The following is a 23,157-nucleotide window of genomic DNA, read 5'->3' as shown; positions in this document are numbered from 1 at the left end:
TCCTCCATCACCACCACCCATGAAAGCTGTTCTTTTTGCTTCTGGGGCTAATGCGTTCGGTGCTGAGCTGCTCCTATTCCTGATCCCTGTTCCTTGTGAAGGTTGTGTGGTCGGGCACAGCATTGAATGCTAACACATTTTTTATGCATTTTCTCTGGCAGGGTGTACTTAAATGTCTTTGCCTCCTTCCGCACCCAGTCACAACAAGCGCAAGCTGAATTCAGCACTGCTGCTTTGTAGGGAGAGCAGCGGCTCCTAGCAGCTGCTTAGCTGTTCGATTTGTTGACATTTTTTTAAAAAGGGGAAACAATCCACCATTGGAATACCACACCCTACACCCTAAGTGTTCAGTTTCCCAGAATTTTACCAAATAGACGCAAGGGGATATTATCCAAGATGGTGTTGGAAATACTGGTCTGTCTGGTATGCTTGGTGAATTGCAGTCTCGAATTGCTGTAACTACGTTGACATCTTTTGCTGCACCAAGATAAATACAGATAAACTCAAACTTTCTTTAAAGTGCTCAAAGTTATTTCATATCTTTTTTAATAGAACAGAGTAAAAACATTATGTGAAACTTCATTTAATTCATATGTGCAGCCTCAAGGCTGCAATCCCCTTTTATTTTTTTTAAAAAACCACAATCTCTTTTGTTTGAGTTTCGTGCTTTGTTTGTTTTTGCATTGTTAACAAAAAATGAGTGTTTTCTATTTATTTTTTCAAAAAAATGTATATCCCACTAACAACATTTCATAAAAATACATTAAAATCTAAACACAAGCATTATTATTATATATAATGCATAATATCCTGTTAAACTAAATATATGCAGCTAATAATTAAATCCATTCATCAGTAAGCATTAAATCTATTCAGTTCTTCTTTTCTTGTTAGATAATTTAATCATTGCTAAAAAGAACAATTTCATATTCAAGAAAAGGGGAAAAAATATCAGCTCAGAAAAAAGACACCAGCAACAAGGTCAATATTAGGAATAGCATTTAAGCTTTATGTAATTGAATATATACATCTCAATCTGTCAAGAAGAAGGTTCTTTATTCCAATCAAAATGCTAATATTTTCAAGGGTACATTCTTATTAAATCATTTGTTCCAATAGGTTACAAGCCAATTCCATTGTCATAATAGATTCTAATCTCATTTGACCTCTCCCTTTCTTTGTGAAATCTTACTAGACATATCAGTTTAACCACACAGAGTGCGTTGATCAAGGGCCTTCCCCCCCCACATCTACTTGCTGTCCTTACTGAATAGGTAACAACACACTGATGTTCCTTTTCTTTCTTTCACCAGATCTTCTCTGCGTGTGAACAGAAAACCTTATTGCTGACAAATGCAATGTGTATATAGATGAAGTTCCTAATGGATCTTGCCAGCTCCTTGTTGGAATCCTGAATCATCTCACATGTGCAGGTCATTAGCATTTCATCCTGAATCTCTCCAACATATATCTGTAACACACATGCTAGCCTCTTTCTTTTGCTTACCTTTTAGAAGAAGCTTTTATTTCATAGAATATTGCTGAGCAGGAGAAAACAAGTTTGTTCCATCTTCCATGTGACAGTCCTGGCTATCATATCTCCTCTCAGTCTCCTCTTTTCCAGGCTAAACATACCCAGCTCCTTCAACTGTTCCTCATAAGGCTTGGCTTCCATTTTGGTCATTTTGGTCACCCTCCTCTGCACATGTTCCATCTTGTCATCATCCTTCTTAAATTGTTGTGCCAAGAACTGGACACAGTATTCCAGATGTGGTCTGACGAAGGCAGAATGTGGTGGGCCACGTATTGATATATGACTTCTCTGTTTTCAGGTTGGAACTAATAAACCATTGATAGGCTGCGATTGGCTGCAGAGTTAAGCCTCTTTCAGGTGAAATCAATATGTGAGCAAGGCTGTGCTGATTAGCCCTGTCCTCGGTACCACCACACATGATGGCCAGCCCTATCCTTGATCCTTACACATGCAACACACATCTCCACAAGGAGGAAGCCACATCTCCACAAGGAGGATGTTGGAATATATTACTGCCCCTCCACCAGCAGATCCCAGGGTGGGTTGCAGCAATTCAAAATTCAGAAACTGAAATCACAGGCATAGGGCGGGTCCTGAAAACGTGTATCTCAAATATCAAGCGCCAGGGCACAGAGATACATCTTCAGTCTTTGCCAGAAACTGTCTAGTAAAGGTGCAAGGCGCACCTCTTTGGTGAGTAAGTTCCCTAGCCTATAGCTGTGTGCTCAAGGTAAAGGTAAAGCGACCCCTGACCATTAGGTCCAGTTGTGACAGATTCTGGGGTTGCGGCGCTCATCTCGCTTTACTGGCCGAGGGAGCCGGCGCACAGCTTCCAAGTCATATGGCCAGCATGACTAAGCCGCTTCTGGTGAACCAGAGCAGCGCACGGAAATGCCATTTACCTTCCCGCCAGACCTGTACCTATTTATCCTCTTGTACTTTGAAGTGCTTTCGAACTGCTAGGTTGGCAGGAGCAGGGACCGAGCAACGGGAGCTCACCCCGTCGCAGGGATTTGAACCACCGACCTTCTGATCGGCAAGTCCTAGGCTCTGTGGTTTCACCCACACCACCACCTGCGTCCCATGTGTGCTTAAAGGCACCCATATAATCTGGAATACTGCACAGTTTGCATGGATGCCTTTGCACAGACAATTCTGTATGTGGAGGCAAGCTCAACTCAAAACATTTTGCTGCCTGAGGCAAAGGACAAGATGGCCCTCCCTCAAGACACATACAGAAGCCAATTGGACTGGTGAAAGGACAATTCCTTCTAGTGCACTTGAAGGCAGCAGGTGTACAGTGCATGCCACATGACACTCACAGCTCTGGCCACTTCTTGCACCTCAGCATCTGCTATCTGAGGCAGCTGCCTCACTCTGCCTCTTTGTAGGGCCAGCCCTGTGTGATGGCTTCCTCCCTGCAAATGTTGACCCTGTGCATGTCTGTGGACATGAGTGGCGCAAGCAATTGTGTGCAACCTCAGGGGTGGATTATAACATAAGAAAAGGCTGCTGGATCAAAGGCCCATGTAATCCAGCACTCTGTTTTCACTGTGGCCAGCCACATGCCTATGGGAAGTTTGCAAGCAAGGTATCAGCACAACAGCATTTTTTATGCTTCTACTCCCAAGCACTTGGTATTCAGGGGAATAGTTGCCTCCAACAGTGGGGACAGAACATAGTCCTTGTAGCTAGTAGCCACGGAGAGCCTCCTTCTCCAGGAATTTGTCAATTCCCCAGTAGTTTCTGGGGGGCATTCTGCAGCTTGGGATGGTGCCTCCCACTGGCTCAGCAGGCAGTATCTAAATCAGGGTTTCCAAAGCTTGGGTCTCCAGCTTTTTTGGGACCACAACTCCCATCATCCCTAGCTAGCAGGACCAGTGGTGAGGGATGATGGAAATTGTAGTCCAAAAAAAGAGCTGGAGATCCAAGTTTGGGTCGAAATCTTCTGACCACCTCACTCATGTAATATGCCTTGAGCTCTCTGAAGTGCTACATAAATGCTGAGATATATATCTGTATCTTACGTATCCACATGTAGCCCGACTGGCTTTTCACAAGGTTACAAAATTCTCGTCCTCGGGTGGGGTTGGAGTGTGAGGGTGGCGATAGCACCTCTTTTGCGTCATGTGTGGTGACTAATTAGAAGTGTTTAGGGCAAGCAATTTGAGTGTTACCAATTAGTTCAATTGTGGACCAAGACCAAAGCTTTTATTTGCTTTGTCATAGCCATAGAAAGTCAAATAAACAAATCCTTGCCTCCTCCTACTGTCTCCCCTGTGCCTTCAGCACAGCTGTGCGACAAAATAATAATAATTTCATTGTCTACTTTCCAAAAAGCCCTCTACATTTAGAGCAGATCATTTAAAAAAGAAACAACTTAACACATGGTTTATTTTGTCTAATTATTCTGAAATCAGTCTGCAAATCCCAGAAGAAAGAATGTGTGTCTTATTTAAAGAAATAAGGAGATCAAATGAGGCGTGCACAGTGGTAGAGGCTGGCGGGGGTTGTTTTTTTGATTGTGGGCTTGTTGTTTTGGGTCTGGGATTCTTGAAAAGATGTGTGGGAATTAGGCAATCAAGTCCAAGGGAGTGTGGCACGGATGTCCTGTTTCTTCTTGGAAAAAACTTCAGATTTGGCCAAAGAAAAGGGTAGCTAATGAAAGTCTAAATGAAGAGCTGAGGAGAATCCATACATGATTTAACTTCACTCTCTTTTTGTTTTCCCAGGCAAGGAGTGATGCCCATAATTTATTCCTGTACCTGTAAACAAGCTCAAATGTCTCATGTGAATGAATGAAGCATGCAACTGTCTCCTTCACTCATCTGTGAACTGCACATTCCAAGGTCTAGCCCATGGGTAGGCAAACTAAGGCCCGGGGGCCAGATCCGGCCCAATCGCCTTCTCAATCCGGCCTGCGGACAGTCCGGGAATCAGCATGTTTTTACATGAATAGAATGTGTCCTTTTATTTAAAACGCATCTCTGGGTTATTTGTGGGGCCTGCCTGGTGTTTTTACTGAGTAAAAAGTGTGCTTTTATTTAAAATACATCTCTGGGTTATTTGTGGGGCATAGGAATTTGTTCATTCCCCCCGTCCCCGCAAAAAAAAAAAAAAAAAAAGTCCGGCACCCCACAAGGTCTGAGGGACAGTGCTGAAAAAGTTTGCTGACCCCTGGTCTAGCCCGTAGCTCCCCCCCCTGTGGTGCAATCCTTTACTGCACGTAGAGCTCTCCCTCGCCTGCAAAGGTGTCAGGTGCCGCACATTCACCAGAAGTGAATTGCAACAAATAAACCAACAAAATAGTAGAAAACACACCTATACTAATAAAAGACAGGTCTTACAGAACCTCCCCAAATCAAAGTGGCCATGAGTACTTGAAATCCTTTGAATTAAGATTGAAAAGCCTGGGGGAAAAGGAAAGTCCCCCCCTGGTGCCTAAAAATAGATAAAGGTGGCCCCAGGCGAGCTTCCCTGGGGAGAGCACTCTGCAAGTGGGGAGCCACCACTGAAAAGGCCTGTTCTTGTGTTACCACCCACTGGACCTCACATGGAGGAAGGTTTCAGATGACGACGGCAGGCTCTGGATTGATTCATGTGGGGAGCAGCTGTTCTTGAGGTATTGGGGTCTGAAGTCTTTATAGGTCAAAACTGGCACCCTTTCCTCCTCTTCGCGATTGTTTGGTGGCAGGCAAGAATTTCGCATCACGCATGGATGGCAGTTGAAAGGAGCTATTTATTTTAGTGGAAGGGAAAGAGCTGAGTGTGCAGTTGTAGTGTGGATAACCTCATTCAACCCGGCGCGCGCACACACACACACACACACACACTCATCCCAGGAGCTCCATGGCCCCATCACTGTGGATATGGGGCTCTTAACTGGGGTTAGTAGTGAGGAGTCTGGACCAGCAGTCTGCTCTCCTTGGCTTCTTCCACAGAACAACCACAAGGGCAAAGCAGGACATGGTGGTTGTGGCAGCAGCAGGGGAGAGGGCTCTTGTTGACCATAAGTTAGCACTGCTTGTTGGAATCTATGGCACATACTGGAGTCTGCCGCCATCCAGCAGCACCCCAAAGGTATGCATGCGAGTCCCCTCCTTCTCTGTGCTGCAGTTCATTGGGAGTGGCAGAACAATGCGATCTGTGTCAGCCAAAGTAATTTTTCCACCTGAGGTGCCTCTATTTCACATAGGTAGCCGTATCTGAAGAAGTGTGTGTGCACACGAAAGCTTATACCAACAACAAACTTAGTTGGTCTCTAAGGTGCTACTGGACAATTTCTAATTTTATATATATATATATATATATATATATATATATATATATATATATATAGACTCTATTTCACAGTTCATGGTGCCTATAGTACCCAAGGCTGGTCCTGTAGTTTTGGCATATGAAGCAGAAAAACCCTAAGCTCCATTCTTGGGCAGTACAGCTGCATTAATAATAAGGAAACAAATTGCTGACACCCAAAATCAGTGTCCTGAGACAGCTTCCCCACTCTGCCGAATGATAGGACTGGCCCAAAGTAGCATGCACTACTCCTGGTTTTCTTTAATGTGTTCAGACATGTCAGACCGTGACTTGTATGGCTTACCCCATATCTTGTATGGCTTACCCCATATCTTGTGTGTTAATGTTCACCTTGACTTATTGACTAACGGGTGCTCATTTGATTTGCACAGAGCGGTGGAACAGCAGCACCGCTCATGCTTTTTCAGTGCAAGCACATGTTTTGGGGAAGCTGTTTCCAGCTAACAAGTGCCCACACTGCCAACAGAGGTAGGGAACATGAGAACAGGCAAGTCTGGGGGAAGGAGGCTCTCTATTTAGGCATTTGAGAGTGGGAAATACTCTGCAGAAGAGTGGGCAGCAAAAGGTCAGCCCCTTGAGTTGAGAATATTTATTTACACCGATTTCTATTCTGAGGGAGCAGGGGCGGAGGAGAGGAATGATAAACAACACACACACACACACACACACACACACACACACACAGAGACGTTTTCAAAGGGCAGGAGGCTGGGTAGTAGAACTGCAGTGTATGATTTGGCTGATGCAAGAGTTCCCCCCTGTATGATTGCAGAAGTGACACCTAACCAGGTCAAGGTTGAATAAGAGCCAGGCTCTGGACTGCAAGTGTTGAGCTACGGACTGAAGGGTATTATGTCAGACAGAGCAGAAGTATATATGAAGCGAGTGTTAATATAGCTAAAATGCATGGCTGTGTCTCACCAAGAGGCAGGCTTAGCAATACAGTGGTACCTTGGTTTAAGAACAGTCCAGTTTGAGAACGATTTGGCTTACAAACTCCGCAAAACCGGAAATAGTGTCCTGGTTTGAGAACTTTACCTCGGTCTAAGAATGGAATCTGAATGGTCGAGGTGCACCAGTGGTGGGAGGCCTCTTTAGGGAAAGCACGCCTCAGTTTAAGAACTGTTTTGGTTTAAGAACAGACTTCCGGAACGAATTAAGTTCATAAACCGAGGTACCACTGTATTGTGACATAGGGCTCATACTTTCTTTTCTGCCACATTTCTAGGCACATATCTGGGCTTTCCAGGTCCATGTCTGAGTGGGTGTTTTTCTTTTTTTCTTTTGTCCTGGCACTTTCCCTGGGAAAACTCACATTTTATTGTTGAAACGGAGCACCCAGCACCCAGGGGTTGTGCTCACTTCTATTTCCTGGGGTCCCCACTCAGTTGCCTCCATGTCACAATCCTGGTATACTTGCCAGATGCTAGAATTTATTAAACCAAAGCTGGAAACATTTTCTGCAGTGCCCCAACCCTAGCCTGAGCTATTTGCCCAGAAGCAGTTGAGATGGCCTTCTGGTTCCTTGCAGCATACCGACAATAGCTGAATATTATTTACACCAGAGGTGGGGAACCTCAAGCCTGGGGGACCAAGTTGACTCTCCAGGCCTCTCTATCTGGTCCTTGAGATTGGATGCCCACCCTCTCACCATCCACCATGACCACCTGCATCCTCTTTCCCCAGAGTACACCTGTGGGAAAGGGCCATACCTCAGGGGTAGAGCACTTGCTTTGCTTGCAGAAGGTCACAGGTCCAATCCGCAGCATCTCCAGGTAGGACTGGGGGAGAGACTCGTTCCTGAAACCCTGGAGAGCTGCTGCCGGTCTATGTAGACCATGGGTAGGCAAACTAAGGCCAGGGGCCGCATCCGGCCCATTTGCCTTCTCAATCAGGCCTGTGGATGGTCCGGGAATCAGTGTGTTTTTACATGAGTAGAATGTGTCCTTTTATTTAAAATGCATCTCTGGGTTATTTGTGGGGCATAGGAATTCGTTCTTCCCACCAAAAAAAATTTAGTCCTGCCCCCCACAAGGTCTGAGGGACAGTGGATCAGCCCCCTGCTGAAAAAGTTTGCTGGTGTAGACAATGTTGAGCAAGATAGATCCAAGGATCTGATTCAGTGTAAAGCAACTAACCATTCATCAGCCTTGCTTCAAATCCTCCTTGAGTGTTTTTTGCCTGGATGGAATGCGTACTTGCTTGCCTGGATGGAGTTTGTGTAGTTTGCATCAGCACAACCGGATGCCTTCATCCACCCCAGCTGCAACAAAACATGTCTCCCCCATATTGGTCTCTGCAGCCACAGGAGGCGCTGTAACCTTCCAACGGCTTGATCTCTCCAAAGGTGCACTCCTCCCGAGACAAACTGATGCCAACATACAAGTGCAAAATACATACTCGTTGCTCCACCCACTTTTGCCTCTGGCCTTGCCCACCACTGGTACGTGGTCCCTGGAAGGTTGCCCAGAAGAGAAAGTGGCCTTCAGTCTCCCACCCCTAGTCTGCACTAAGTGGCAGTGACTCTACAAGGGTATCTCAGGCCCAGGGTCTTTTCCAGCCCTTCCTGAAGGGTGTTGCATGGATTTATGTCATGCACACACCATAGTCAAAAATATTGTGGGAATCTAAAGCTGGAGTAGCTTGGGGGACATTTTGTGTAGAGGTCACAGTCCAACTCAGAGACAGCTCATTGGTGTCATTGGCCTATGCATATATTGTTGTGTTTAGGCACAGCCAGCAGACATTCTGTGATGCACAGATCACCTTCTTCCTGTTAGTTCCTGTACTCGAGTTGGGAATTTTTGTTCTCATTTCAGTTCTTCGTGTCCTTAACACGCACACACCCAATCACAATCAGGCACGTTATATCGCTTCAAACCAGTGATGCAACAGCAGAAAAAAAAGAAGGGGGGAAAAAAGAGAGAGATAAATATGCGACAAAAAGCCACTCCACAGAAAAGCGGGATGCCCTCCAGCACGAGAGACGGTTCCCCTGCTGCCCTCGCTTCCTGAGACAGTTGCATTTAATTAGCTGAATATTGTACCTGATCACGGTTGATGTTTCTAGCAAATTGTTCTTTTTCAAGGTAGTGCAGAAATCCAGCTGGGAACCCATATGGAGAAGAAAAAGTAAACATATTTTCTATAAAATGGTAATTGCTGTAAAATTTTATTGCAAGAGCAATATGTGTGCTCTACCCCTGTTGCTGTCTTATCGCCATAGCCTTGCTGGTTGCCCTGCAGGACAAACACACTTTGGTGCTGCTGTGTGTGTGTGTGCACGTGCGTGCATACCTACCCACCCATGAGCATGTAGAGCATTCTTAAAAATCTCCCATCTTCAGCTTTTCCTTTTTAGCCCAAGCCTGCGATTTCATGTTTCTTTCTTCTTGGAAGAGGATATTCAATTGCACATTCTGTGTGTTTCCTGCCCACAAACAGCCAATGCAGTGGACTGAAACTTAGATTTGTTTCTCCCCTCTTCTTATTCACGAGTTGAAAAACTGAAGGACGTTTTAGCGTAATAGTGCGTCACTTTCCCCACTTCCCCAAGTGCTGGGGGGGCGGGAGGAGATTCCAGGGCAGCTTTACAGGGTCAGTTTCTTTGGCAAGGAGAGAGCGCTAGAGACTTAGAGCGCATTGCAATAGTCTGTTTATCTCCAAGACATAGAATTGAAAAGGTATTGTGAGTGTGTGTCTACAGAAGCTAACAGAAAGCAGACAGTACCAAATTCACAGCATGATCATTCTGAAGCTGACAGCAGCAGCATCCATCCGTTCAGCTTCTTCCAGCCAGCTTTGAAAAAAGGAGATTTCCCTTGGCTCAATCCCCACACTCAGGCAGACCGAACTCTCAGTCTCTTCCCATGATCCAGGTGGAACATGAACCAATGGCTTAAATGACCAAAGTCATCTACTTCTTTGATTACTTCTCAGTTAGCATTCGGTCTTAATGGTGAAACTGGTAGGACGCTCAAATCCTTACGTAGCGTTTGCTGTGACAAAACACACAGTCCTCAGTTTTATTTTGCCCAGCCCAGCCCCTCTGTCTGATTAGCACACCAATAAAATTGGTTTGCATCACTTAAGAGCCTTCCCTTTTGCAAGATGACATGTAAGGATGTACATGAAAATCAGTTATTTATCTTCATTATGAAGATATAATATTATTTATTTATTTCATGAAGTTTATATACCGCTTGATAGTAGGAAACCTCAAAGGGGTGTACAAAAAGAAAAAAACAGTAGGATCATTTGTTAAAACAACAACAACACCCAAACAAAACAATCAACAAATTTTAAACCAGCAGAAGACAAACATAAAAACACATCGACTTAATAAATGAAACAAAATTTTAAAAAATCCTGTAAGACCAATTGCAGTCGTTAACAGTCATCAACAGGTTTACCACACCTATCAGCCAATCACCCATTCCCACCACCCTTTTGAATAATACCCCTCCCCACCCTCTCACTATATATAAGGGTCTTGTAACTTCTGTTTCAGTGCATCTGAAGAAGTGTGCATGCACACGAAAGCTCATACCAATAACAAACTTAGTTGGTCTCTAAGGTGCTACTAGAAGGAATTTTTTTATTTTGTTTTAACTACGGCAGACCAACATGGCTACCTACCTATAAGAAATGAAAGCAGCCAAACTCTGCCAGCTGAAGCAACTACAGTCATACCTTGGGTTACAAAGGCTGCGAGTTGCGTGTTTCCGGGTTGCGGAACACACCGAACCCGGAAGTACCAGAATGGGTTACTTCCGGGTTTTGGTGCATGTGCAGAAGCACAAAATTATGTCAATGCATGCACAGAAAGCCACTCCCGACATCCGGAGGGGGGGTTTTATGGGCTCATGCCACGTTCACACCCTCGTGGGGCTGCAGGCAGCCCTGCGAGACTAAGGAAATCCCGGGAGCATTATTATTCATTACTCATCTCGTCAACCAATAGGCTGGCGGTGGGGGCGGGGCTTGTAAAGGGCATTTAAGGTGAGGTCAGTCCTTACTTGCCCCTTTTCTTCCCTTTCAGCAACCGCGGTTTGCACAGAAGCCCTGAATTGCGTCATGTGCTTGCGCAGATGCGGCGCTGCGGGTTGTGAACGTGCCTCCCACATGGATCACGTTCGCAACCTGAGGTATGACTGTACCTGAGTCTGCTCCTGTTCCATTTGTGAGGGCTTTATTTTTAAATACTCTCTATGCCCTTTTCCTTCTGCAGGTTCCCCAAGACCATCCTCCAGCCGCTAGAGCGACTCCGGAGTCTGATTATTTTGAAATAATTGCCAGAGGTTTTTCTGGAGAATGTGGTAAACACAAATATTTTTCTCTGGCTGCTGCGGCCTGTATTTTGGACTGCCTGCCTCGTTTGCTTTGCAGATAAAAGTCTGCCCCCACATGTTGCTGACATCCAGCTGCCTGTTCCTGCGAACCATGGTAGGGCAGAAAACATCTCCGTGGGAACGCAGCGCTTCAAGCTGATTCCTCCCTCTCAACTCCTCTTGCCTGCAGGAACCTAACGAACAGCAGGCTCTTCATCACCGTCATTTGCTCGCACTCCTTGCTTCCTTAAAATGACTGTCAGTGTCTCTTCAGAATCAGGCAGCTCATTAGCCCTCAGAAATTCTGGCCTTGGGCCACTACATAGCTGTAGACCAGCAGCGCTGACATGCTGTCTTGTGGCTTCTTTCCAGCCAAGCCTTTTCCCTCCAGGTTGCGAAATGTTGCTGCGGAGGACGGCACATTGGCGCGCTGGCAGGAAATTGACTCATTTTTATCTCTTCAGTGTCCTGGGTACAGCATGGCCTTCCTGGTGATGATTTTCTATGGTCCTGTTCAATGTTTTATTTATTTACCCTTTTCAGTAGAGGTTTGGGATGGGAAATAATAGATTAGAAATGCAGGTAACGCACTTAAACTCCCCTCCCTGACTGGTTCTTTATTGCAGGTGTATTCTGCACCATGTTCTTGACACTATAATAAAGTGTTATTGGTGGATTTATCCTGCTTTATTAGTTCTTCTCTGGCGCTTCCCACAGTGCTGTCTTGGAGTGGGTGGGCACAACAAAACCATAGCACAACAAAAGCAGGACAGATCCCCCCCCCCAAAAAAACCCCAACAACCCACCAGAAGATTTTTTTATATGAAATGTTAATGCAGGACATTGCAGGACATGCATCAATTGGAAATGAAGCAGTATGTCTGCCCCCCAACTATTTCAGGTGCAAATAATATTGAAAGCTGGATAGTTTCCCCTACTCCAGCATTAGCTACTGGGCAGGCAGACCGGCAGACCTGCCCATGTGGCTCCCATGACTGTGCTGAGGTTTGTTCCTTTTGGGCACCTGTTTCCTTTGCCCTCAGGTAGGATCTCCTTGATGCATTTACTGGGCAAGGGAAGGCAGAAGCAGGGATGGATGTATCAGCCAATTTCAGTCAGCTTTTCTCAGTCTCTCATTTTTCCAATCTTGATTTCAGTTTTCCACATTTCCACATTAGTTTGTGAACTTTTAAAGTCGCACCAGCACACATTTTTCTCCTTATACATTTGTTTGCAAAGCAATTTCCCCAAATATAATGCACATTTGTGTGTTATTTTGCTTCCATATGCATTTTATGTATTTTACGTAACCACATGCATTCCATGTCCCCTACACATTACTTGGCTGGAGAAGAATTGCAAAATTCAGGAGAAAAGTGAATTTCCAGAGGTGACTATGTTGAAGTCCACATACAGTCATACATCATGTTACATCCGCTTCATGTTACGTTCTTTCAGGTTACGTCCCGTGGCGACCCGGAAGTACCAGAAAGGGTTACTTCCGGGTTTTGCTGCTTGTGCATGCGCAGAAGCGCAAACCGACGTCATGCACATGCGCAGAGTTGGCGAATCGCAACCCACACGTGCGCAGACACGCTGCTGCGGGTTGCATTCTTTTCATGATGCGAATGGGCCTCCGGAATGGATCCTGTTCGCAACCAGGGGTACCACTGTATAGTTTTGAAGGTGGGCATTAGGTAGGCTTGCCTTTATATGCAAATTGAATCAAATTTATTTCCCGTATAGAGGTGGAAGTGCCCTCCAAACCAACCCCATCTGTCCATTGAAAGCTTACTTTTGATATTCTTCTAATCAAAATATGGAAACTATTAACCAATTATCATTAAAGGCAATTGTCCAAAAAGGATGCAAATCACCTGAAACACCTGGGCGTGCCTTGTTAATTTAGGAAGCATCTTGGCACAATAGGCATATTCTCTTAGTGGTTCCAGATGACCTCAATGTGACGTTTTGAATTCTGTGGTAGTGTACAATTTCAGCACGAGACATTTTAGTGTATGGTGCAGCTAATGCGATTTTTAAATTATAATACGGCATCTCCTACTGCACCAAAATAGTTTGTCTCTGTGGAACAACACAGTAGACACCCCCCCCCCAATCTTTGGTTTCTCCAGTTAAAAGTATCTGCACCACAGTGGGTAACCTGCAGCCCTTGGGTTGATTTCAAAGCCTCCTACGAAAGAAAAAAATACTTTCAGGCCTCTGGCAGGAGCAGTCTGTCCACCCCGCTCACCAACAGCCCATTAGGAAGAGAGGGAGGGAGAGACAGAATGGAGTGTCAGAAAGAGAAAGAGAGATGGCTGTCCCCACCTACTTTTGCTCTGGCCCTGCCCACCACTGACATGCAGCACCTGACAAGTTACCCTACCTGCAAGTGAAAGTCTCCAACCATGCTCTATGCCTAAGACCTGGAGGGCTGCAGGTCAATGCAGGGAATTCTGGTCCAGGTGGGTGAGATGGTCTGATCTGAAATAACTTCTAGTGTTTCAGTGTGAATTCAAGGCTGTGAGTCCAATATGTGTACAGAAGTGGATGCCTCATTGGAGCTTGTCTTCTTCAAAAGTCCCTCTTATCCAAACCGACCGTGTGTTTTCTGTTCAGCTCCAAGGCAGGAGAACCCCATGAACGCACTTGCATTTTGCCAGGGTGTTTTTTCTTAATAGGTCATTTGCCTAAATGAAGTCATGGTCCTTTGTGTGCATTCTGCTAAAACTGGTGGAGTTATTCAAACAGGCCTGTGGTGATTGCGCAACCCTGGGGAAGTGATCTAATGCAGGTGTGTCTGCATCCAGGCTCCCGGCTCCCAATCACTTGAGCACAGGTGTATGCAATGACAGCCACAGGTGCATGCTAAGAAAGAGTGGCAAATATGCACCGCTTGAAACGAGACGGCATCCCATCATTCCCTATACCCATTGTCTTGTCGAGCACAAAGGCCTTTTTAACGCAGCGAATTCTAAATTTCCTCTAATGTAATTATAATTTGACAGCACAGCCCGTCCGACGTGCTTGCACAAAAGGGAAGAGAGAGAGACAGAATTAAAGATGAGTAGGAAAATTCTAAATATAAAACAATTTGAAGATATGAGACAGGAGCTGTTTTGCGAGTGGCTGAGTCAACGCGGCTTCTTCGGGGGTCTTTCTGCTTTTGAGAGGACACCGTTTCATTTCCCCTGTAAAGTTCTTCACTTTTCTAAAGTTAGCCGCAAGAGCCCCTTAAATATACCCGCAGCAGCCCCATCTGTTTTGGTCTCTCAAAACCTGACTTTCATAGCATTCCCAGAGCTACTCCTGTTTCACAGTGAGATGCATCCAAAATTTCCCCTCCCTAATTAACCCGGAATGGGGTTTGAAGAAGTTTTAGCCTCAGAGAATATCAAAATTTAGCTCTTAGCCTGGAGCCAGGCTCTGGGCTAAAGAACACATGTCACATTAGGAACTCATGCAACACATACCTTGACATCCTGGGTTTATTATGACACCTGCATAACTCACACTATCTCGGTCTCTCTCTTTCTGCCAAACACTAGTGCGCACTGTGGAGGAAGCAGCTGGGATGAAATGCGGGTTTTCCACTGTGCTGTTTCTTATCAGCCTTTGAACCTAGCATGAAGGTTAATTGCAAAAGCAGTGGCTAAATGCATGGAACTGTTTTCCAGTAGCACCGTCTTAATCATCAGTGTTGTCAAGCTTCAGGCAGATAGCAAGTTGCCTCGTACCAAGTCAGAGCATTGCTCCATCAAGTCCATTGCAGTCGACATTGACTGGCAGTGGCTCTCCAGAGTTTCAGGCAAGAGTCCTTTCTAGCCCCACCTGGAGATGCCAGGGATTGAACATGGAACCTTCTGCATCAGATCAGATGTGCTGCCTCTTGGCTACAGGCCTTCCATGTAACCACTCCTGTCTCTTCTTCCCTCTTTCTCTTGGGGCTGATGCAAGTTGAGGTCTAACAGATCCACGAGGCACCAGGTTGGCAAGGATTTCATGTGCGCTTTAATCAACATTAATTCTGCAAACCTAAATTTCTGGTATGGGCTTGAATCTCTCTAGCAGGATAAAGACTATCTTATACATGGTACCTTGGGTTTTGTGCATCCCAGAAGCCAAGGTTTTGGTTTGCTGAGGTTTCAGTCTTCTGAAACCCGGAAGTAATTGCTTCCATTTTCAAATGCGCCTCAGAAGTCAAACGGCTTCCGCTGCGTGTTTTCCAGTTTTTCCAATTGAACTTGTGGCTAGCCCTTTGCACCTCAGTTTTTGAACGTTTCGGAAGTCAAACTGTCTTCTGGAATGGATTACATTCGAGAACTGAGGTACCACTGTAATAATCATAATCATTTATTATTTATACCCCGCCCATCTGGCTGGGTTTTCACAGCCACTCTGGGCAGCTCCCAACAGAATATTAAAAACACGATAAAACATCTAACATTAAAAACTTCCCTAAACAGGGCTACCTTCAGATGTCTTCTAAAAGTCAGATAGTTGTTTGTTTCCTTGACATCTGATGGGAGGGCGTTCCACAGGGCAGGCGCCACTACCGAGAAGGCCCTCTGCCTGGTTCCCTGTAACCTCATTTCTCTCAGTGAGGGAACTGCCAGAAGGCCCTCGGCGCTGGACCTCAGTGTCCAGGCTGAACGATGCTGTGAGGGTGGAAGAAGGCACCATTACAACTCTGTTTAGATCCACAGAATTGTCTAGGCTAAATGCCTGTGTATTAGAGGGTGTGAGGGATGTCCATGCCCCAAGCCTTGTGTATTCAGCAGCAGGTCTGAAGAGACCCCAATGGACATTCAATGGAGTGTAACATGCAGCCTATTCCAAACAACTGGGAGTGAAGTCCAAACAACTGATTGTGAATGTAGATTCCCCACCTCTTCTGTTCAGCAATTTTGAAAGGGCTTTGCTGAGGTTTCTTAAACAACGTTAAACAACAAATGTTATGCATTGGCTAAGAGCTGAGCTTTCCAAGTCAAAATAAACCACTTTGTAAGAACACAGGTAAGTATTTTGTAACACAGGGCAACCCTTGCAAGTACACCTGTAAGTGTGTTGACTTGCTCAGCTCAATGGCATTGCAAGCAGAAAGGTGGCTAATTCACACATGACGCTCTGTGTCTGAAATAGGTGTGAAGTAGAGACCCTGAGTGCTGAAGGTTCCAAGCAATTGTGTTGCTGCACTGTTAGCTTTAATAAGGACCGCTCTGACCGGCAGGTTGCTACTAGGCAGGGTTTATGAGAACTGGCCTTAAGGAAAAGCTGGTTGTCTCTTGCATGTCTGCCAGGAGTGCTCTTAAAATTTTCTTGCCTGAAAGCAGAATATTGGATTAGTCAACCCCTGGGCCCCTTTCCTACTTTGTGATTCTATTTCAAACACTTACAAGGAACTATGTGAATAACAATCTACAGATCAAAGCCTTTCTTTTTGCAGACATTTTTTGGCGGATTACAGAGGATCCCAACAGCTTTGAGAAAATTGCAAACAGGTGGCAGATAACTTATGAACAGAAAAATATGGACAACTAAATAATTTGTTCAAAATAATTTGCTCGGCTCTAATAACTGCGCTGCTTTGTCTTTTTGGAGGAAATCAACATGCAAAGAATACATTGTTTCCCTTTGGTGCAAACAGCTTCTTTCCCCATTTCAAGGTTTCAACTTTTTAAAACTATTATTATTAATCCAAAAGCTATAGCCAGAATAAAAGTGAGAACTCTGATGCCTTAGCAAAAGATCAGCACCGTCATCTTTTCAGGAAGTCTTCCCTTGGGAAATTTTAACCACAAACTGCTTTTCCAATCCCTTAGGTATTTAGTTCCCATGTTGGGCAAAGGATTCCTGCATTGCAAGGAGTTGGACTAGATGCCCCTTGTGGTCACTTCCACCTCTACAATTCTATGAAGGCTTTATGAAATAACAATGGACCGCCACATCAAAATCTAGGGAGGCTTTGTTTTTCAATATGATGTATGGAAATGAAAAGTTTCTAGACATTAAAGAGGAAAAACTCTTAAAACCACTTTACATGAGCGCTTACTTTCCAAGCCTGTAATTTGCTGGAATTTCTTTTCACCTTGTTTTGGTGACATCATGCATTTTTTTTGTTCAACTATGTCTTTTGTTCCTGAGCATTTCCCAAAATTTAATCTGGGGTGCTCTGTAACCACTTTATTTTGTGTATTTGATGTATGAATTGGAGGAGGGCCTAAATCACCAAACAAAGTAGGAGTAGCATCTTTTTCTTTTCTTTTTAAGGCTCTTAGGTTCTCTGCAGGATGGCCGCTGTATATTCTTGTTGTCCTCTGGTCTTGGAGCACTGGGCCAAGGTATGCTGAGCTGGACTGAAAATCCGTGCTGATGCTGCCACTGTTTTGGACGTCCACTCAGGCAAAAGAAGCTGGTGGTGCATAGTGGGTTGGTGCCGCTGACAAGCAGCTGCTACTTTGCTCATTGGCCTGAGAGGATTGCACCCTGCTGGCAACTGGCTCCATGAACGTGTGTGCTGTGGTTTCGTTTTTTAGGAGAGAGAAAACTGGGAAGTGACACACAGAGATAAAGGAGACTAGTGAGTGTTGGGTTGATAGGTTTGTGTTTGCATGAATTTCTGCAGAGTTTCGATGTCAAGAATGGTGTGTGTGTGCTGGTTTATGTTTGCCCTTGCAGCTAGAGTGGGCAATACTGGAAAAGACAGGAGCTTGCTCTTTAACTCCCTCCCCCAAATGGAAACATTTGTTTCTGGTGCTAATGCTCTTCTTCTTCTTCTTCTTCTTCTTCTTCTTCTTCTTCTTCTTCGGTGATCACTAGTAGCTGAGTAAGCTTGTCTTCCATGAACATGGTCTTAACAGTGTGTCCGTAAGTGACTGTGGAGGGCAATTCTGGATCCACATGTCCTTCCACAATGGGTTCATAGGTTTCCAGACGGGAGTTGATCATGATGAGGGTTTGCCAAATGTGCCTCCCTCTTAGCTTGTGTCCACCTTTCATCCTGAGTTCAAGCATCTTCAAAGTCCATGAGTTCAAGCGTCTTCAAAGTCCATGAGTTCAAGCGTCTTCAAAGTCCATGACACCTTTGGTAAAGGCTGTTCTCCAATTGGAGCGCTCGCAGGCCAGTGTTTCCGGCTTGTCAGTGTTTATACTACATTTTTAAAGATTTGCCTTGAGAGAGTCTTTAAACCTCTTCTGTTGACCACCAGCATTACACTTTCCATTTTTAGGTTCGGAATAGAGTAAATGATCTCACTCGCTGGATCACCACCTTGTCGTGGTGAGTGAGCTTGCACGTTCCTATGACCCTTGTGAGTGAAGCTGTCAGGAGTCTCGTACTCCCAGCAGGGTCACCCAAGACAGTAAAGTCAAAGGGAAGGAGCTAGACAAAGAATGATCAAAAAAGTCCTCAACAGCAAAACAGGCAGAAGATAACAAGCGGTATGTTACAATGGCTGTGAAGACGGATGAAGGCTGCAACAGATAAGAATCTACCGATCATTGTGACACTCATGCTATCGGAATAGAGCCTTAGTGCGAAGACTTTGCATTAGTCAGTGTGCACTGATCTACACACATGAAACAAATTCAGGTGTCTTCCAAAAACCCATCCCAAACCCAAGCTAATGCTGTAGTGGTTTGCTTTCCAGGTTGCCTCTGTTCATATATGCATTCAGTGCTGTGGCCGCCATCCCTGAATATAGACAGAAGGCTGGAATATTCTATACTTTTGGAAGAAATGTAACCCTAACCCTAACCCTTTGATTCGTGTGGTGTGTTGGGGAGGGGCAGAGAGGCAGTGTAGTATTTCTGATGGCAGTAACACTGTCCCAGAGTTACTTTGAGCTTGCTGTTCCCTTGCCCCATCGCAATGAGCACAGCACTGCGGCTGGGAGAATGTTGCTGCCTCCCTCCCCCCTCACAAGCCACCACCGCCTAGGTGGAGAGCCAGTGTGGTGTAGTGGTTAAGAGCGGTAGTCTCATAATCTGGGGAACCGGGTTCGCGTCTCCGCTCCTCCACATGCAGCTGCTGGGTGACCTTGGGCCAGTCACACTTCTTTGAAGTCTCTCAGCCCCACTCACCTCACAGAGTGTTTGTTGTGGGGGAGGAAGGGAAAGGAGAATGTTAGCCGCTTTGAGACTCCTTTGGGTAGTGATAAAGCAGGATATCAAATCCAAACTCCTCCTCCTCCTCCTCTTCTTCTTGGATTTCATGTACCTCCCAGAATAAGAGCAGGAACAACGTGTATGACTAGTGTATATGCCAAAGACCTAGATGTGCATGCGATGATGCAACCTGGCAGCAGCGTGGCTGTGATCTTGACACAGGGGCTGTGATGCAGAGGGCAGCTAGGCTGCGCTGCTGGTGGCAACAAACGGCAGTCGCAATCAGCATTGTTGGACAGGAGGCTGGCCTCATCAAATCCTTGCGTGCTGCATACCATTAAAACTGACACATCTTCCTAGTGCCATGCGTTGCCTAAGACAGATGCAGATTATGTGCAACGCCCCGCTGTGATCTGTTACTGATGTTGCTGAAAAAAGACTGTACGTGTACGAGAGAAAACAGGAAGAAAATTGCCCCCCTGCTCTGCTTGTGCTATTTAAATTGACTGCTCTTTGTGTAGCCCTTCTGAAACGGCAACAGAAGAATTTAAGGAAAGCTCTGAAAAGTATAAAGGGGGGGGGGAGGGAAGCCTTTATGCTCACTTCATGCTCAGTTGCTTCATTTTGTGAGAGTAATCTTTTAGGAGGGCTGTACAGCTACAGTCGCTGATGATTTGCGATCCTATGACAGATACTGCATTTTGTTGACAGCATCCCACACGGATACCCTGGTAACTTTGATTGGACTCTTTTCTATTAATGGCATGCGAAAGTCCTCGGGATCATTTGAGGTATAGTGGTACCTCGGGTTAAGTACTTAATTCATTCCGGAGGTCCGTTCTTAACCTGAAACTGTTCTTAACCTGAAGCACCACTTTAGCTAACGGGGCCTCCCACTGCTGCCACGCCGCTGCCATGTAATTTCTGTTCTCATCCTGAAGCAAAGTTCTTAACCCGAGGTACTATTTCTGGGTTAGCGGAGTCTGTAACCTGAAGCGTATGTAACCCGAGGTACCACTGTACTGGTAGTATGTTACAGCATGTTACAGAGTCTTTCCGAGGGGGGGGGGGGGCTTAGGTCTCAAATGGAAGAAGACAACGACTGCTAGTCAGTCAAGGGTCTCTGTCCAGCAAAACATTTAGCAGGAAACTAAGCATCCTTGATTTTTAACTCTCCTTTTTCTGCAGAAGAATCTTCCCCTTCCCTCTCAGGGTCAAGACCAGCCCTTACACAGGAATCTGGATATCATCCAGAGAGAGTAAGGTAAATATCTGAGGAGCGGGAGAGCATCTGTTTTGAATGCATAAGGTCCCAGCTTCAATCCTCAGCATCTCCAGGTCGGAATGAGAATACCGCCTGCCTGAAAACCTCAAGAGTTGCTGCCTTTCAGTGTTGAGAATACTGAGCTAGATGGTTTGAATTGGTATATGGCAGCTTCCTATGTTGCCAATATAGTCTGGCTCCCCTTAGTGGCTGTGAAGGACATGTGCATAGTAGTGGATTTGCTCTCCTCTCTGTGGCTAACTTCCTCGAGGGGCACTTTCCATTCCTTAAAGGAAGAGGAAGAGGTCAGTGTAGCCTTAAATGCCCTCTCTGGGCTCCCCTAAAGCCCCTCTCTATGGTGCTTTGTGAGGCTGGGGTAATCCTGACCCAAAGACCCCTGCTGGTGTAAAAGGCTGGTATTTGAGCTTAGTCCCTACTGGGGTCTGGCTGTCAGGCCCATAGCTGTCAACTTTTCCCTTTTCTCGCGAGGAATCCTATTTGGAATAAGGGAATTTCCCTTAAAAAAAGGGAAACATTGACCGCTATGGTCATGCCACAGGGGACTTTGCCAGGTAGATGTATGAAGCTCCCTTGCTCTCCTCTTCTCTGCTTCTGAGCATGCATTAAGCCTCCTGGGCACATAATTGGCCAGAGGGGGAAGAGGATTGGGATGAGATCACTGAGGGGCCAAGTGTTGCAGTGGGAGACAGCCTAGCTCTGCCCCATTAGTGAGGATGTCCCAGAGGAGGAGGCAGCACCACCATTTCCAGCCCCCACCCTGCCTCCTGTCAACAAGGTTTCTCAGGTGACTGAGGAGATTGCCTGAGCCTGAGTTGGTCAGTGAGCTGGCTGAGTCAACCCAGCCCCTGGCACCAGCATGAGCAGATGTGGCCGACTCACAGGGGTCTCTGCTTGCTTGGCCAGTCCCATTGCTTGTGGCGAGAACCATGCGAATGACTGTGCCTGCCCTGCTCTTCAGAACATGAGCCCGGGGTGTGTCTCAAGTGTCGAGACAACACCGTAGCTTGGGCCTAGGCATACGTCTCAGAGCTTTTGAACTTACAAACTGTGTAGACCTGATCTGTGTTTAAGCTGTGCACTGACTTGTGGAATAAAGTCTTTAGGGATATCTAAGCTGTGTGCTGTGTTTGAGGGTGGGAGCCAGGACAGGACTGTTTAATAGGCGCATGGAGCCCCCCCCCGCACCCCAAGTCTCATCTTGCATCGAGGTGCTTTTTAAAATTCCATTCTGTTTCTGAGTCACTTTGTGCTTTGATCTGTAATTCAGGATCTGACCTGCTTTGTACACATAATATGTGTGTTCCGCATGCACAGTAATGGAATCTAACAATGGCTCTAACATTTCCCCCCTTTTGGTTGAAGTGGATTAAATTTACAGGCACAGGAGCTCCACCTCCCAAGTGGATTAAGCTTGCCAAATTGCAAACCGATAGGCCCAGGAACTTTATGTGCAGGAAGCAAAAAGAATTCAGTTTCCTCCAAAATCCGTTATTTTAAAAATATTTATAGACCACCCTGGATACAAAATATGCAAGTATAGTTTAAAAAACACCCACCCACACCACGGGGAGAGAGGAGCAGAAGCAAGAATACCTTGCTTTTTCATATCTTAAAAGAAAACAATAAATTAAATTAAACATTTTTAGTAGGGTGGATTCTCTTGCATTGCATCAAAAAAACAACAACAAAAAACAAACAAACACCTTCAGAGCTTTTGTGGGGCTTGTTTGTGTTCTCTGATAGGCCTTATAATGTGAGGGTGTCTAGAATGCTGCCTATGGAGTTCTGAAGAGCTTTGGGTCATTGTTATTGTGTGTGTGTTTTTAAAAAAATAATTAAACAAAGCTTTTCACTTTTTAAAAAATCCTCTGTTGCTATGCTTTAACAAGATAATAATTTTGAAAATCCAGAGCTATTCAGTGATCCATAGGCAACATCTAGAAAAGTCAATGGACCCTGAAAAATATAGAGATAAAGGAGAACAAAAGGGACAGAAAAGCAAAACAGCATGAGACTTTGCAGACTTCTGGGGTGCTGACAAACAGGCCACCACCAAAATTTATGAGAATGTCAGAAAAAGCATTGGATGCGGTATGGCAAGCTATGACTAGAAAGCTAGAAAGAAGAGAAATGTGCTGGTATGGCCACCAAGGGGTGTGGATGTCTTGAAAGGTGGCTTTTGGATCTCAGCCATAAAGAGCAATGAAGCTGTTTGGATACTAATGCAAGTATTTTTTATTCCGCAACTATGGGACGCTTTTAAAAAATGCATTGATTGACTAACACCGAGGCTTGCAAAATGTTTTGCCAATAGTGACCCAACTTAGCAAGCAAATTATTAATAGGATATCTGCAGCTTCCACCTCTCTTTTTGACAAGTCAGCATTCCTCGCCACAGGGTGTTTGAAGCAGGGGTGAATTGTGCAAATCAGATGACCTGTTTCCAAGTCCCTGTGATTCACTGCATCTCTTTCCAAACACACACACACCTCCTCTCCCAATGGAGCCAGAGGGGAGGTAAATTTAGCTTCTGGCACAGGGCAGATAAGTGGAGAGTTGGCCTGTCTGAATGCAGACAG

General features: G+C 45.4%; 1 long non-coding RNA gene across 1 annotated transcript in view; it reads left to right on the top strand.

Annotated features, from left to right (window-relative positions):
* The first annotated feature begins 12,131 nt into the window (after positions 1–12,131).
* LOC310671253 overlaps positions 12,132–23,157 on the top strand; it is a 36,839-nt gene continuing 25,813 nt past the window's right edge. Inside the window, exons 1-2 of the long non-coding RNA XR_014507929.1 lie at positions 12,132–12,227; positions 15,159–15,233. This is a non-coding gene — a long non-coding RNA (uncharacterized lncRNA). The remainder of the gene's footprint in view (positions 12,228–15,158; positions 15,234–23,157) is intronic.

This window comes from Podarcis tiliguerta, assembly GCF_965153285.1.
Source record: "Podarcis tiliguerta genome assembly, chromosome: 2".
Lineage (NCBI taxonomy): Eukaryota > Metazoa > Chordata > Lepidosauria > Squamata > Lacertidae > Podarcis > Podarcis tiliguerta.
Note: the sequence above shows the minus strand (reverse complement) of the source record. Positions and strands in the feature narration are given on the sequence as shown.